This window comes from Benincasa hispida, chromosome 8 (genome assembly GCF_009727055.1).
Source record: "Benincasa hispida cultivar B227 chromosome 8, ASM972705v1, whole genome shotgun sequence".
NCBI lineage: Eukaryota > Viridiplantae > Streptophyta > Magnoliopsida > Cucurbitales > Cucurbitaceae > Benincasa > Benincasa hispida.
In genome coordinates, this window is record NC_052356.1 from 24,432,124 (window position 1) to 24,440,989 (window position 8,866).

The following is an 8,866-nucleotide window of genomic DNA, read 5'->3' on the forward strand; positions in this document are numbered from 1 at the left end:
CAAAGCTGTAGCTGTTTGTGAAAATATGTTTGCTCATTCTCTTCCCAAAGTTGTTTAAAGAAATTTGTCTCAGATAAAATTATAATCTAAGAAGTGTAATGATACAAGTTGTCGTTTAGGACTTTAAAGCAAGAACTCAAAGGTACAGCTGTTTGTGAAAATAAGTTGAATCAAAAGGAGAAACAGAGCTCCTATTCAAGGTTATGCAGCCAAAAAAGGAGCATTATGTTACAGCAAGTGTCAGAAGAATATTCATTCTTATAATGGGTGGCACCATATCTATGGCATCAGGTTTTACCATTCTCTTTCTTCTTTTCTTCGCTTGCTACAGAAACCCCATTATAAGAATATCTGCTTTCTTTAATTCTCTTCACAGCAATTGATGTGTTAGTCATTTGCATCATGTTTTCCAATGCTAGACAAACAATTTTGACGTACAATAATAATATCGGAATTCTGTGCTGATAGTAGTACTTCAATTCAGAAACGTTTGTTGCTAATATTTCTTCATGTTAATGTAGCAATCGAGGTCAAGCCAATAATTGACGACTGCAGGATTTGGTGAATGCTTTTATTCAGGTTCTTGGTAATGACAAGGCAAGCCAGCAAGTATTTTCCTATGAAAGTGAGGTTTTTTGTCTAGCAAGTTTTACATGCTCATGCTAGTATGATGGATCAACTTGTGAAGAAGTTACATTCGTTTGTGGAGTCGTTCTATTCTGTTCTTTGTCGGAAGATGAAGGAAAATCTAGATCATGTTCTTTGGTAGTTTAATTTAAGTTTGCAAGTTCTGTTTCGGAGTTATTTTTTCAGATGTTTAACTTTTCGTATGATGGAGGAGTTCCTCCTTAATATGTCTCATGGGGAGAATAGCCGCTTTTTATGGCTTGTTAGGGTGTGTGCGATCTTATGAACGATCTTTGTGAAGTGAATCGAATAATGGGACTTTTAGAGAGAATGATAGGGACCCTAGTGAGGTGCGGTCGATTATTCGCTTTTATGTTTCTTTATGGGCTTCAATTTTGAAGACCTTTTGTAACTGTTCTATAGGCATTATTTTGCATAATTAGAGTTCCTTTCTGTAAAGGGATGACTTTTTTTATCGGCTTGATTTTTGGTAGCCATGTATTCTTTCATTTTTTCAATGAAGTTGTTTTTATTAAAAAAAAAAATCAACTGAACTTGGGTCGAGAAATCAACTTAGAAATGTTATATATGTGTATGTAAGGATTGAGATTTGTTTATGTGTTTTGGCTCTAGTTTCTTCGACCGACAAGCAATTTGGAGAAGTATTAGAATTAGGCCTTGTCAATTCATTAAAGGCCTTCATTGAGCATAGATAAAAGGTTGTTTGAATTGATTAGAGAAAAAAAGATATTTTTTTTTTAAAAAAATCATTTTTATTTAAACTCTTTTGATAAAAAGAGTTTAAAATATACGTTTCAAAAACTATTTTGAATAGTTACAAATACTTTATTATTTTTATTATTATATATGACTTATTTTTAAAATTAAAAAGTTAAATTAACACCTCAAAACTCAAATGTTTATGATCTAAGTTAGTAACCTATAAGCTTTTTAAGTTAAAAATATTATCAAAGAAATAGATATCAATATAACCGATACGTTGTATAGATACCAATAAACAAATTAAGATAAAGTTCTAGAATCATTATTTTGTATTAGTAAGATTTCCAAGCTAGAATAACTTATATATATTACATTAAAGAACAACTCTTCCTCTTTCCGTACGTGGCGGAACAAGTTAGATTATTAAGAGAAATCTTTTTTCCTTAGTAGCTCAATTAATAATACATCAATTATCATCAAAAGGTTGTTAAAGTGAGCATAACTCAACTGACATACGAACTTGTTAACGACTAAGAGGTTTATGAATTTAGTTTGTAACTCAAATCTCTCTACCTCAATTGTACTCAAAAGAAATATATATAGAATCAAAAGATTGATAGTTTGATCTTATATCTTTCAATTGTTGAACTCAAAAGGAAATTCGATGTTAGTGAAATTATTAATTTAAAGTTGATTTTGATTTACGATGTTGACTAGATGATTTTCGTGCGTTTGAATAGCATTTAATAGAATATTCTAAAAAAGAAAAAGGGAAGAGTATTGGTGACCGCCAGATGGCAGAATACAGTTGGGGTTAGGTATGTTAGTTACCTTCCAAGAAGTGGGAAGAATGAAAGAAAACTATTGTTTTTCCTCGTAAAGGAAAACACCAACATCCAACAACCTTATCCATAATGGAAGTTTGGTCGGTTTGAATACAAATTCCAAAGTAAAAGCAATTTTAAATTTTTTGCTTAAATATATATATATAAAAAAAAGGTGGAAATATTTGGTTAATTTAATGCAAGATTTGTCGTAAATTTTGTATGGTCCCCTTTTTGACTACCGACATGGTTACATTATCCCAAATATTTGATGCGTTTGTTTTTTCACTTTTTTTAAATCATAGGTTGAGTGTGAGAAAAGTTTCTTTTTATTTTTAAATATTAGATTCATTTGAAATAAATTATACAAAATTATTTAATTTACCTAATTTCACGTCAAATTAACTTTTAGTTCAGAATATATGTTTTGTCTAGTTGGTAATTAGGTTAGTAAACATCATTTTCATTTTTTTAAAAAAACTATCAATTTCATCCCCAGATTTAGGATCGAGTTAATTTTAAAATAATATGTTATATGAATAGGTGTCTTTAAAAGTTAAATATTTCATTGTCTAATTTAAATTTAAATTTTTGTTTTTGGAAAAATAAAAAACTCTAAGCTGATGAGTTAAATTTTATTTAGTGAAAATGTTGTCTCTCACCAATTTGCAGTACATGACGATAAATTTAAAATTCATAAAAGATGTGACTTGTAAATCAAGGAAGAATATGAGTACTAACGTGACACATACCACAATGTCTTTGTTGTCTAAATCAATTCTAGACTTTTGGTTATAACAAGAGCTTAGAGATGAGAATTGAACATACTTATTCTAAAGCCATGATAATGTGTATATATTAGGCTAATTAAGCAAGGATTTTCCTTGATCTCTTATAATTTGGACTCTGATATTTATTGTCTTCTCAATCTTTGATATTGGATGATGGGTTTGCATATCCTTGCCCTCGTCCTAGGTGAAGGTCGAGGATGACTCCTTACAAGCCTCAGCTTGTGGTTAGCTTGGCCTAATGCCCATTTGAGTCTTGGCCCGAGTATTTCAATCTTGAGTTTTGTTTTTTTTTTTTTTTTGTCTCATTCGAGTTGGATACTATTGAATTTAGTCTAATCTTTGAGTACAAATCTACTCATAACAAAATAGAGTAATACTTGGGTGCATTCAAAGTTTTTTTTGTGCATCCTACTATCAACTCACACACAAAAAATAAAAAATATATATTTTAAGAAAGAAGTACGAAAAAAAAATCACATTATAATTGAAAATTTTGATAGGATGTATAAAGATGGATTTTAAATGTCATTCAATTAAGAAAAATTTTCACATATAAAAAAAATGTCAAACTATTTATAGAAATAGCAAAAAAAATATTGATAGATACTGATAGACTCAATATCTATCAACCTTTATCAAAGAAGATTAAAATTTTGTTATTTTTAGTAAATAGTTTTCTTGTTTTTCTATTTTTGAAAATCCCTCTTCAATTAAAATATAATTCAGAATCTCACATCATCATTTTATTGTTCAATTCCAATAGTGTTATCAATTAGAATTATAATTGAAAATTTTCTAAGCTTTGAAAATATAATTAAATTTATTAAATATGGGAGACAAATTTGATAATGATGTGCACTCAAAGAATCAACTGGATCGCTTTATTTTTTTTTCTTAGTACGGGCACTTTAATTTTAATTTTAATTTTAATAGGGAACATAACACGGTTTTGTTTGTTTTGTTTGTTTTTTTTTCTTTTTCCTCTTTTTGGCTCTAGATAGATTTTTTAGGACTTAAAAGATTGATGTTTGTTCTTTTACTTTTCTAGAAAAAAAAAAATTAATATGGATTGTTTTTAAATATAGAAAAATAAATCAAAATATTTACAAAATATAACAAAATTTTAGACTAGGTGTGGCGTTCCCCCTTGACTTGACTCTCCTAACGTCGAGACGGGCATGACCTTGTCGTCTGCAATGCGTGCATAACCCCTCAGCTTACCCTAGCCCCGGGCCTTTTGCTCTTTACTGAACTGGGTTGGTTAAAAACTTTCTGTCAAGTCCCTGAGGCGCATCGCTTCCATCTCTTTAGTTCGAATGCTTTTCTACTTTAAAAACTTATCTCATCTTTGCCGGGACTATTCCAGTGAGTCCTCCTATGGTGAACAAAAAGATGGTCACAAATCCAAAAAAGGTAGCTAGTGCCCAGACTCGCGATTCGGGGATTTCCCTGGCTAGGATGGATGATGGTAAGTTGTAGCTACACAAGAGTATATACACCCATCAACGACTAGTCTAGTCTAGTAGTGGTTCGGATCTTGACCGGTTTGAAACATATTCTTTTGCGCAGCATTAGTCTTTTCAGACTACTGTCTTCTTTGTCAACGCTACGTTGGACCTAAAGGAAAAGGCGCTACTTAGCCCTACATTAGTACATTCGACTATTAGATAGTACCCATAAATCTGATGATGAAAGAGGGGAGCGTGGTATACCTGATCGTTTGGTAAACGAGACGTACGTAAGCCGGCCTCTCTTCGCCAGTACTTGACAAACACGATGTAGTTGAAGTAGTCGTGCTGAATGTCGAATATGTACTTCTATCAGCGTCTATCATTGATATTTCTAAAATTTTACTATATCTTATAAATATTTTCAACAGTTTTACCATTTGAAATAATTTTCCTATTTTCGTCTCATCTCTTTTTTCTTTTTAAGAAATGGGAAGAAATTTATTATTATTATTATTATTATTTTTATTTTATTTTTTTGTAAAAAGACAAATTTTTATTCTTGCTCCTAATTAAAGGAACAACATTGATTTGCTGTAGATTATATTATATTATCAAAACTCCCTTTTTGGTAACTTCATTTTTTATGGACTTTTAAAACAAATTTTATTTTTTTTAAATGGACTATCATTCAACTCGTATATAATATGCGTTAGTGATAAAAAAAATATATATAATTTTTATTGCCAAGCTTTATTGTACTTTAAAAATAGATAAATAAATAAATAAACTTCATTTTTTTACAAAAGTAGCCCTTTTATTTTTTTCTTCTTGTTATTTAAAAACCAAAAAAGAAAAAAAATCATATATGTTTGAGAGTATAGTTTTTTTTTTTTTTTCAGTCTTTAAAAAATAAAAAAGCCATATTTATTTCATAATCAATACTTTTATGAAGGGAATAGAATGTGCAGACATGAAAATAAAAATTTTGAGACGTAAAGATAAAAGGATTGTTAAATTGACAATCGAGATTTTATTTTATATTTTTAGATTTATTAAATTCTAAAAGTGTTTGATAGACAATCTAGATGTTTTAGAAACAAATATAAAATTAAAACAAATCCAAGTAATTATAATTTGTTGTGAATTTGAGGAGCACAACGACACATATCGAGAATAAGAATATGGAAAAAAAATATAATATAATGTATAAATATATAAAATAAATAAATAACAAAGAATAGATTTCTCTACTTTCTCTTATCTTTTTGGATTAATCACCAATATATGTTTTTCAAAATCCACCAAAGATCACTATTTATGAGCAATTTGACAAATAGGAGGTGGACTACATTGACACTAATAGTGTGCAATCTCGAGACACTTAATAATTGATAAGTGAGAAATGGCCAATAAACACTAATAACAGGACATCTACATTACATCTAATTTAACATATTTATAATATAATTAAATTTTTTTGCTCAAAATTTTATTAAAACTCGTATGCTCCAATTTTTACTCCAAAATTTAAATTTAAAAAACCAATAAATAAATAAATAAAATTGGACCAGAAGTGTAGCAGTTAATGTTAGAAAAAGACATGGACAGCATGGGTAATATGAATTAATAATTAGGACTATTTAATTAAAAAGGAATTTGTAGTGATGTATATAATTAAAGAGATACGTAGGCTTTTGCCAAGTGGAAACTTTATAACAACAAGCTTTTGAGAGATGTCGACAAACCAAACGCATTCTCTGTCTCTGTTCTAAAACTTCTCAAACTTCTCGTTGTCTGTGTCATTTGTTTCACGGACATCTTAAATTTATATAAAATGATCATCTAGATTACTGTATTTATTTTATAATATTATAATATATGAAAATTCTCGAGCATTTTAGATGTCCTCATCTCTAAAGTTTTAAATATCTTTAGATTTTTCAGATTTTTGTGTTGAGGATATCCTATTTTTTCGTATCCTCTATTTTTCTTATATATAGAGAGTAAGATGTTCAAAATTTAACTTCGAAATTAATATTTATTTCATAAAAATATTAAATTATTATATATTATTTTATTGAGAAAAATAAGATATAAAAATGATATTAATTTAAAAAGAAATTAAAATCGACAAAAAAAAATACAGTTATTAAAGTATTCTCATATATTTGAGAAAATATTGTCACTTAACAAACATGATTATCTACAATAATTTTGGACGTTTATAATTTTAGACATCTAAATATTTTAACTATCTACATTCTTAAAAAGACAAATGGGCCTTTAATGATTATCGGAGGCATGGTAGATTATTTTATCCAAATCCAACGGTTTTTTATTGAATATTTTTTTTTCATCTAGAGAAATAGAAAAATAATTTATTATATAGAAAATATGAAATATTGTAGTCATATCGAGTGAAAGTTAAGTTATTGAAATTCATTTCTTAATCATTTAGTTTTTGAAATTTGTGTTTGTTATCTCTCAATTTTTTATAATGGTTTTTATTTTTCTTAGTAAAAGACTTAAATACAGAGACAAATTCTAAAAACAAATAGAGTTTTTCAAAACTATTTTTTAAGGCTTTGTTTTGGTCATCATTTATTTTTGAAAGCTTTTAATTTTTATCAGAGTTTCATCTTTATTAAATAAAAGAGTTATTATAAATTATTAATCAAATTTCAAAAAAAAAAATTAAATCACTTTTTCTAATTTTTAAAAAATTGCTATGTTTTTTAAAACATTGGACATAAGTAGATAATGAAGCAAAAAAATTAGAGATAAAATGAGTGTTTAGCTTAATTTTAAAAATCCTAAAAACCAAAAATCAAATGATTACCACAAATGAAAACTCATCTTAATTTTTAAAAAAATATTGGTAGAAATTAAATAACAAATGAAAGAAATTTAGAGGTAGAAGATGCCTTTATAAACTTTATTTTCAAAATCTTAAAAAAAAAAAAAAAGAACGAAATAGAACCTACTTGTGCTTTCATATTTAAATTTATTTAATCTCTATATTTTTTTTTCTAAAAAAATAGTGTTATATAGGTAATTTTTGTAGTACTTGTGTTAACTTTCAATTTTTTTTCTTTTCTTTTCTTTTCTTTTCTTTTCTTTTTTTTTTTTTTTTAAAAGGATTTAAAATTTTAAAAGTGTATAGGGTAGATTCTTAAATTTTTAATTTTGTATTATTATGAACTTCAATTTTGTGTATAATAGGTGTTTAGTTTATTTGACATTTTTTTTCCATTTATAGAGACATAATGTACACAAAGATTAAATGTTTAGTAATGGAGAATTCCATTACTGTAAAATTCAAATCATAATCTAATAGATGGATTAATATTTTAAAATATTGAATTTATGTGATTTGAGACAAAAATTAAAAATGTTTTATTAAACATTTCAATAGATTACGAAGTTAATAGTTTGGAGATGTATTTAATACATTTAAAAGTTATTGTAAAGATTTTTTTTTTAAAAGAATATTAACTTAAATAAATGACGGATTTTTAAAAATGAAAAAATAAAGAAAATTATCTAAAAAAAATAACAAAATTTAATTTTCTTTGATAGAGACGGATAGAAATCTATCCATGTCTATTAGTAATAGAAACTAATAAAAGTTTATCATTGATACAAAGTGATAGATATCAGTATTTTCTTTTGCTATTTCTATAAATAGTTTAATATTTTTCTTAGTTGTAAAAATTTTTCTAAATATAAAATTATAAATTTAATATATAGATATTTCATATTCTTTAGAGGAACAATATGGCAACATGATAGAAAATTGTCAGAAATAACATGTTTAAGTTTTTACCTTACAAAACTAGCATTTTTTAAAAAAACTCATAAAAGTAGTTTTTATCGATCTATCTTGCGAGAGTTCAACCACAAGATTTTTGTTAAAAAAACCAATTTTTTCTAACTTATCCATTGTTTAAGGCTTTTTCGATACATCTCCCCATATTATACATCGAGATTTCTCGGTGTTGATCCCATGCAAAATAATACCGAGATTTTATATATTTGAACTTTCTTGATGAAATTTCGAACATAATTAACACCAAAATTTATATATTTGAGCTTTCTCGGTAGAATCTCAAACAGAATTAATACCGAGATTTTAGATATATCCCAAATCTTACTCAATTTTTCACAAAATTTGATCTTTTTCAAAATTTAAAAATATTGAATCAATTAAAAAAATCTACTTTGATAATTAGAAAACCCATTTGGAAATTTGGAAATTCATCTAATTGTGAAAACATAAATTATGTTAAAGATTCGAAAAATTACGTAATAATTTCATATAAAATTTAGTAAAAATAACCGTTGAGAAAATTTGAAAATAATATAAAATTTGGTATAAGATTCGAAAAGATTACATAAAAAAATTAGCAACAGTATATAATACGAGAAGACCCAAAACAATAAATAAATA